This window comes from Talpa occidentalis, unplaced genomic scaffold (assembly GCF_014898055.3).
Source record: "Talpa occidentalis isolate TD23 unplaced genomic scaffold, MPIMG_talOcc4v2.1 talOcc4.6, whole genome shotgun sequence".
NCBI lineage: Eukaryota > Metazoa > Chordata > Mammalia > Eulipotyphla > Talpidae > Talpa > Talpa occidentalis.
In genome coordinates, this window is record NW_023604972.1 from 72,468,974 (window position 1) to 72,478,570 (window position 9,597).

General features: G+C 35.7%; 1 long non-coding RNA gene across 2 annotated transcripts in view; it reads left to right on the forward strand.

The window, feature by feature from the left end:
* The window catches only part of LOC129144706 (uncharacterized), a 29,981-nt gene extending 26,656 nt beyond the window's left edge, over window positions 1-3,325 (forward strand). The window contains exon 3 of one of the 2 annotated variants that reach the window (XR_008549150.1): window positions 3,114-3,325. This is a non-coding gene — a long non-coding RNA (uncharacterized LOC129144706). Of the gene's footprint in view, window positions 1-2,870; window positions 2,925-3,113 lie in introns of those variants that run through there. The other variant, XR_008549149.1, reaches the window with a different exon arrangement.
* Window positions 3,326-9,597: the final 6,272 nt, after the last annotated feature.

The window sequence follows — 9,597 nt, forward strand, 5'->3', positions numbered from 1 at the left end:
ATTTGGGAACTCAACTCCAACATTAAGGGAAACAAAACAAAAAATAAACAAATGGGATTACTTCAAACTAAACTTTTACAAAGTAAATAGACTATTATTAAAAATAATTGACACTTACTGAATGGGGAAAATACTTACACATGAATCTGATAATGGGTTAATATACAAGATCTACAAATAAGTCATACAACTTAATAAAGCAAAAACTAAAACAAAACACAACTAAGCCAAAAAAACCCAATAAAAAATGGTCAGAAGAGCTAAATAGACACTTTCCAAAGAACACATACATATGGCCAACAGGAACATAAATAAAATGATCATCATCGCTTATTATCAAGGATATGCAAGCGAAAACCACAATAAGTCAGTGTCTCTTACTGGTGAGACCAGAAATAACAGGTGTTGGCAAGTATGTGGAGGAAAAGGAACTTTACACTGTTGGTGGGGATACAGAATGGTTCTAGTACCTAGGAAAGTAGTATGGATGTTTCTAAAAACATGGATAGATTTATCATAAGATCTACCACATGACCCAGAAATTTCACCTCTGTGTATCTACCTAGAGAATGTAAAAACTCTAAATCATAAGGATACATTACTCCAATGTTCACTGTGGCACTATTTATAATGCAAATTTATGTTTTCAAACTAAGTGTCCAAGCACAGATAAGTGGATTAAGGATATGGTACATATACATATTGGGATACAATGCAACTATAAAAAGAGTGAAATCTTGCCATTGCAACAACATGGATGAAACTAGAGTGGATAATGCCAAATGAAATAAATCAGAAGAAGAAAGTCAAATACTGGATGGTTTCACTCATATGTGAAATCTAGAGAAACAGAACAAAGGATAAGCCAAAGTGAAACAATAAACAAACCCTAGAAATATGAATGCAAGATTGAGGCTTCTAGCAGTTGAGGGGGAGGGCGGAGAGCAAAGCATGGAAGAAATCCACTGGATTATGGTTGAGGAATATATAGGTACGTTGGTGGTTGTGTTGTGGTAACATATATCTGAAATATGAGATCCTCTACCTCTCAGGCATATGTGGTGTTGTTACCTTTGTTAAACATATCTATGTTAACTCAATTAAAAAACAAAGGTGAAAGCAGTAGAAAAGAAGACTTAAATAATGAAAACATGTCTTTCAAAAAAAAGTTAATTGTCTTTCAAAAAAATAGAAGTTAATTTTATAAATCCTCTGAAGTGAGAATTTCTAAGAAGATAAATGTTAGAAGTTTGAAGGAAAGTGTCAGTACTTCTAAGAAACAAAAAAAAAAAATAAGTATTACTTAGGGGATATGTGTAAGAAAGGGGTGAGGGTGGGGAAGCAAGAAAAAAACCAAAAATAAATATTAAATACAATTAGTAAAATAACAAAGACAGATTGGAAAATATATGCAGTAAATATCAAAAGACAGAGTTTAGTATAATTATTGTATAAGAAATTTATTCAAATTGATAAATGGATTCAATATATGAAAAGATAATTAATGATATATATTAGAGTTATTTTATCAACTAGAATATAGTCTAATGTGGGTAATGATTCATTTGTGTATGAAAAGAATATATTTTTTTGTTTGTTTTTGAAAATTACTTATTTTTTTATTGAGATAATGTTGGTTTACATTGTTGTTGTATTTTGAAGGATAGAAACACCCCTCCCCAACTTTTTGGTGATGTTACCATAGCACTCCCACCGCCAAAGCACCCATACTTTATTTGCTGCCTTCCCACTTTGTATTTTTTCGTTCTCTTAATATTCTATATCAAAGAAGAGATGTTCTTGTGGTGTTACATAGAGTGCTCTAAAGTACAGGTTAGGATGTTCACTTTGTTGTTTAATATTTGCTGCTTTTATGTTTAGTAGTTTTATCAACTATTGAAGGCAACATTGAAATTTCCAGAAAAAAATTTGAATTTCTTATTTTTGCTTTCAAATATGTCAATTTTTTTTAAAGATTTATTTATTTATTTATGCAAGCACTGGGTACAGTCAGAAGCGTGGGAGGGTGAGAGAATTTACCAGAGCCAGAGCAGAGAGCAGAACAGGCAGACGGATGAAGTACACTGCTGAGGGGAGCAGCGGGTGGCAGAAGAGGTCTGCGCACCATGTGGGACCCTCCTGATGGCCGGGGATCAAACTGGTGCTGCAGAGGCTGTGGGCTGCTTTGTAATCCAGCACTTAACTGCTGCGCCACCAGGGAGGCTTTCAAATATGTCAATTTTGTTTCTGTACTTTGGGGTTCCTGCTGCTAGCTACATATACATTCATGTCATTTTTTTTTTGATGCCCCCTTATCAAAGAAAGGGAAATATCTCCCTTTTTTCCTAATAATTTTTTTCAACTTAATGTTCATTTTGTATGACATTATTATAGCTACCCCAGTCACTTTTGAATCTGTTTGCCTGATGTTATCTCTTTCCATCCTTTTACTTTTATCCTGTTTGTGCCTTCAATATAAAAGTATGTCTTTTGAATATATTTGTCTTGCCTTTTTATTCATTTTAACAATTTCTGCATTTCAATCATATTTATTCCTAAGACATGTAATATAATTATTACAAATATTGATGACATTTTTTGGCTTTTAGTAACTAGACAAATGCACCTAGTTATGGCTCTGTTTATACTCTATGTTTATTATTTGGAATATTTGAAGTTCTTGATTATTTTCATTAATGCTTTTTGTCACATTTAGGGTATTTGCTTCATTATTTCTTTGATTATTTTTCTGCTCTTTCTCTCATCTCTTGAAATCTCCATTGTAAATATGGAAGTTGTAAATATGATGTTGTTTCACAGTGCACTGAAGTACTGCTCATTTTTCTTTTCTTTTTCTTCCTGTTCTTTAGATTGGATCATCTCTACTGATTTATCTTCCAGTTCATTGAATTTTTCTTTTGTCATACCATATCCTTTTGAGCCTTTCTAGACTGTGGGCAGGGGAAGGGGGCCGCTTTAGCCTAGAAGAACTCAGATTCCTGCCATTCTTACTTGGTATTCTAGCAAGTCTTCATGCATAAGCATCTTTCTGTTATTTACTCACTTCACAGACATTGCTCAGTTATATAGTTTTGTTTTTGTTTTTTTTTTAGGTTGGGAAGATTTATTGACTATTCCATGTTTCCATAGCCTGAAGTTCTGCTTCAAATATAATTTAATAGTTTAACTCTACTAAGAAAGATAAAATGATAGTGAGACATGTTTTGCCTAAAAAATTAACAAGAAATGAAAACTTGTGAATACTGAATGCTGGCGAGAACTCAGGAATATAGATATTCCCATGTGTTTCCTATTAAAATGTAGTATCAAGAGCATTTATCTGTTTTCTCCTTTATTTATATCTCCTTCAACCTAAATTTATAAAATGTTTTAAGTTTGTTGTTTATACTTAAAAAGAACCTTTTAGTATGGGCATATTGTAACATCCAAAAATAATTTAATAGCATATATAATAAAAAAGAAGTCTTCTACCAGGTTCTTACATCTTCTACCTGGAGAAGATATATTTTATGTACATCCAGAAATATTTTATGTATGTCCAAGCTTGAGTGTGCATAATAATAGCTTTGTTTAAAAAATACAGACACTTGAATAGTCAATAAACAGTGTTCTCCAGCTTGTGTTTTTCATTAACATAACATCTTGATGATTGCATCTTATCAATATGTGAGGATATTATGCAACCAATCATTTTATAATTGTCACATCATAAAATTATAAATTGTAGTTTTCTTTTAAAAACCACTGTCTACTTTTTCATAATTAAAAATTCTATAATGGACATTTATTGGTTTGTAATTGTAAAATATACTTTATTTTTAAATATGTGTATCCTTGAACCTTGAGTAAAAATATTATGCATAAATAAGTTCATAGCTGAATAAATATTAAAATAAGGATTCTAATTAAACTCTAAATTTGTTGACTATGTACATTATGACTCATTCATTTGAAAAATATTTAAGTAACTCTCAAAATGATAATACTGGGTAATATTTTATTAAATACTATTATTAGACACCAAGTACTAGTCTAAAATCTTTACTGTGTTATCGCTTTTCATTGTAAGAATAAGTCTTTGAAATAGGTACTTTTGTTTCTTCAATTTATAGATGAGAAAACTGAAGCATAGAAAAGTTATGAACTACCCAAGGAAATGTTTGTAATGATATGTAAAAACACTTATGTTGTTTTAGGTTAGGTTCCCCAGGGAAGAGGTTTTGAATTCATTCAAGAAGAGAGGGTACCCCTGAGATTAGCACCAGAGAGGAAGCAGAGGAAATAGATTTGGCTGAGAGAAGAGTTAAAACGTGATGCAGATGTGATGTGGTCATACAAAGATCTCAGCTTACCCTACCAGGAGCTCTGAAGCTGGGGGAAATGTCCTGAATTGAAAAGCAAGGTGATTGGAATTTAAAGTCCCTACAATGAACAATTGGTAGTTGTGTGTGAGAGCAGTGGAAGGACCCTGATTTTGATGAACCAGTTCTCTCTCTGTCTGGGGAGGGGAGAGGTGCTTCTTTGACAAAGTGTCAGCTGATTACTGAAGCAGTTAACCCTCTTAGCATCTGAGAAGACTAGTGCCTCATTTTTTAAGGATAATGTAGATGTTGTACACAGCTCTATTGCACATTCAGTAATCAGTCATTGTTAATCCAATAGGGTAAAATACAAATATTTATTCATGCATGTGTATTTATATATTTTACCTATATAGATGTCCTATGTACTCTCACATAGACACACACACACACTCACCCCAACACACGTAATTAAAATGTAAAAAGAATATGCTTTCATGCTAGGAAACAGATGATTCTTTTTGTCTAATCTAAATGGCCTTTTTTTATATAAGTACAAACACTTTATTTTAAAATAAAAGTTACTTTCAAAACTTCCTTCAGCCAGATGAATTGAAAAAATTCCAAGTGTGTAAGATTTTTCTAATGCACATATTGAAGTATGTAAAACAAAAGTTATATCAATGGCAAGAAAGGTTTAAGAAAGACTATTAATTCCATTTGAATAAAAGGGATAACTAGAGTCATATGCCGGGTTTCATAATATGTGTACTTATGAAAGTTTCATATAATAAAATATAACTTTCTTATTACTGTTGGGAAGTTCTGTAATTAGAGTAATCCCTTTCAGCCAAAAACTTCAAAGACAAAATCCATGCACAGTTAGGTAATATGAAATATTTGACCATATGTAATTCACTTCTTGAGTTATTCTAATAGACTTTAATAATTTCAACTTTTTATTTCTTCTTTTTTTTTTTTTGCATATTCTTTTCCATTGAAAAGTAGGAGTGTCAGGAAATGAAAAGGAATAAAAGGAACCTGTAGTCAGAGAGGAAGATAAAATCATCTAGATTGAGGATGGAAATGGCTCCCTCTGGGTGTGTCAAGAGTACAGTTTATTGCAGCCTCTGGGCAGCTTTTAATATTCCTGACCAGGGGCCTCCCCGGTGGCGCAGCGGTTGAGCGCTGGGTTGCGAAGCTGCCCGCGGCCTCTGCGGCGCCGGTTCGATCCCCGGCTGCTCCCCGGCCACCGGAGGAGGGTCCCACATGGCGTGCAGACTTCTCCTGCCGCCCGCTGCTCCCCTCAGCAGTGTACTTCGGTCCTTCTGCCTGCTCTGCTCCCCGCTCTGGCTCTGGTGAATTCTCTCACCCTCCCGCGCTTCTGACTGTACCCAGTGCATGTATAAACAAAACAAACAAACCAGCAAACAAATAAATAAAGCATGCCTCTATAAAAAAAAAAAAAAAAAAAAAAAAAAAAATATTCCTGACCAGCACCAAGGTGCCAATTGCAGATTGCCTCTGGCTATTGCAGAGATCATTTCCACAAATATAAACTAGTCTTTTACAATTTTCTCATCTCTGCTCTGAGCTCTCTCTTGTGTTCTGCTCTTAGGAGACCCAATATCAAGTTGACACAGTCACTTTAGGCACGCTTTCCCTGTGTTCCTTTTGGTGTCTTAAAGCCAATTCTTCCTCCTAATCCAACTTATTTTCTCCATGTCATTGCTGCGCTGATTAACTTTGATTAGAAATCCAGGGAATTAGTCTAGGGCTTATTGATCTGACCATTTAGGGTAATGCACAGCAGAAACTCAAAAGGACATATGTGGTAAGAACACAAATTCTTCAAAAGGCACATTCCTGTGGATTTATTCCATTTTGGGGATATCCTGCATATGATTGTTTATGGATTTTTTGTGTTCTTTTTTTTGTGTCGCCTAGATGGCCTAGGCGACCTGTAAGGGGCTGAAGGGAAGGGGATTGAGGAGACACTGACACTGGATGGGGTGCAAATCTCTTCTGCCGAGAGACTCAGCAGGTCTTTATTTATTCATTTTTGGTAATCAGAAACATTACATCATCATGTGCAAAGCAGAAACAATTAGTGTATTTTATTCCCATGGACTACTGGCTTCTACAGGTCTCAGCTAGACGGTAGCCTTCAAGGTTAATAGATAAAAAAAACAAACCTAACACTAAAACTTATTATTTCAGCTAGACAATTACCTAAGACAGTTGATAGCCGCCAGTACATCCCTATCAGCTAAAGCCTAAGCATCAAAAGACTCTTCTATTCATATGGCCTTCAGCTGGAGACCAGCTGCTTCTCAGCTATCAGAACTATTTCTACCTAGAAACTTCTTAACACAGTTAACTTCATTTAAAAACTTTCCTAAGAAACTTCTTAAAAAAGCAAAAGAAGGACTTACTATAATAGTTGTGCTGGATTGCTTGTCAGATATGTACAATAAATTGTCTCCCATTGTCAAGTGGGCCAAATTGTTTAATAACTAATTTTCTAAACATATTATTTTCCGTGCCGTTTATTTGCAGTGTACTGATGCATATAATTTATTGCCTAATGTACTTTTTTGGGAAATTTTTCTCTTTTTATGACCAAGAACAAAAAATAAAGGAATGTTAGATCTTCAGCCCCATGGTGTGAGGCACAAGGAATCTTCAGTCCCACGGTGTGAGGCCCTTTAAATTAGCTGCTTGCCAGTGTCTTTCTGATCTGGCAGGGGCAACAAGGCCCACTGCAGCAGGTTACATTTGCTGGCCTCCTTGCCCTTATAGAGGTAGGTGCCTAGTTCCAACTTTTGAGTTCTAAGTGGAAGTGCAGATATTTCCTCTGGTCCAGTGATTAATAGCTGGCCTAAGACTCTTTGGAGCTGTTTCTCTCTGAATAGCAAAGTTCTCAATAATGGCTTTTATCAACCTTGGTTCGAGAGAGGGTACAAGGTGGAGCAGAATCACTTGCAACCAGTGATGGGCAAGTAGTATGAGTGAGAAAGGTTTTGTTGTTTTAAGCGAGAGTGTAATCTTGTGCATCACACTGATATAGTGGCCACCACAGCAACTGTTCCAGCAAGTGGACTTACGTGTAAGGAGCAGCGGAGTTGATCAGTATTTAGTTAAAATTTTTTTTAAGATTTATTTATTTATTTATACAAGAACGGGGGTACAGGCCAGATGCGCAGGGGGGTGAAAGAATTCACCAGAGACAGAGCAGGGAACAGAACAGGCAGACTGACTGAAACACACTACTGAGGGGAGCAGCAGGCGTGACAGGAGAGGTCTTCAAGTGCCATGTGGGACCCTCGCTGGCCGGCAGAGATTGAACCGGCGCTGCAGAGACTGCTGACAGCTTCACAGTGTGGCGCTCAACCGCCTGCGCCACCAGGGGAGGCCCAGTATTTAGTTTAGTAACTTGATTCAGTTCTTAAGCATGGTTTTGGGCTATTTTCAGAAAATAATCTTTAGCCTGCTTTTTCATCATTTTCAATATTTCTGGCCCCCTACCCACTAGGTGCCAGTAGCACTCTCAAGTAGTGATGACCAATTTGTCTATAGATATGACTAAACATCCCCTGGGGGCAAAATTACTTCATGTGGAAATCAGTGCATTAATATCTCCATTTATGTAGGATTTTATTTTTCAAAAGGGCTGTGTCTTCTGAGAATTTCACTCTGTAATGCCTCTTTTAGACAGAGATATTAATGTTAATTCTGAGTACAGGAAATAGTAACATAATTTTTCATTTCAATTACCACTAAAATTTTCATCATTGGAGGGATGTAGTCATGAACTACACACATTCACAGTTTTAAACACTGAAGTATGTCACTCCATTTCTGGCATTGACAGTAAAGGTTTATAGAATTTTAGCACTATCAAACTACTTTAAATCTCATAGAACAAGAGTGAGCTAATGATCTTTTTCTTTGTCTTCCTTTAAAATAAATATAACCTGTCTTCTCTGTAGAGAATAGGAATTAAATTTTATTATTGTGTGTAGTTAGTGGTCACTCTGCTCTTGGTGATAAAAACGTATCTGTCAGCAGAACTTATTTACTACTTTTCCCGGTTCCAATTCATATGCCCTTTAACCTGGAGAGCACTGGTATTCAAAGTGAAGTAACTGGCAGAAACCAGAATGAGAGCTGACAGATTTGTTTGGGTGGTAGTGCACAACCACATGTGTACGTGTGCGTGTGTCTGCACTTCTGTATGATAAGTCCCCATACATCTAATCATTCAGTGATTTTTGGTGGTTGCTGTTGCTTTGGTGTGGAAGACAGATGTCCACCCTGATAATCTTTACTGATAACCCCGTGACTGGAAATTGACTTGCTACCTATGATAAAGTGAAAATGAGGCTGAGTCAGATAAAGAGGAAATGAAAGAGAGTCTGTAGAGAAGAAAATGAGCACGAAGTCAATAGGTGAGAAAGAAGGCGGCTACACAGTGATTCAGGATTATTTGATCAATGCGGGAGAAAATGCAGGGGGAAATAGCAGGCAACCCAGTTGTTTAGTACTCTATCTACAAATCAGTCAGATCGCTGTCTGTGAAATGATTAGCTGTTTCGGTGTTGAGTGGGTAATGCTATCGTGAGAAAAGCAGGAGATCTCAATGAACCAAAACAATGCAGGTCACAAGACAGTTGTGTGGATAGATGGCATTGAAACCAATCATTAGCTCATAGCAAAAATAGTGTGAAATCATGATTTTTAACATTTTTGATTTATCAGTCTACCTTTCAATATTATGCACGTTTTGCATGACTTTTAGAATAAACAGTGAGTTGAAAGGAGAGACAAGACAATAGTTAAAAGGGACAAAGCTTCTTTAAAAGTACAAACATGGTTTTAAAAATTAACGTGGAGACAGATGTCAGAAGAAAGAAGGAGCTTGAAGGGGATGGTTACTCTGAAGTAGACAGACCCTTGTGATCTTTTGAGGCCTGTCTATCACTAAAAGTCACCCCTTTAGTCTTCTTAGAATCTCTTCACTATTATCTTTTAAAAGTGGTATTTGCTTTTTTTTCAAATCTAGCTCTGGAATATTTTTTAACATAATTATTTTTTTCCATGTCAAACTTGAAAAGAACTGCTTTGTTTTGGTTTCTCATGAGTTTTAAAATATTTTCATCAAATGCCTGAAGATATGTTTTACACAGCAGGTGTTAAGGATCCAATAAGGTCTGTTGGACAAATGATTCATAAAAATGTGTTCCCATGCTGTACAATAGTTGAATAGAACCAC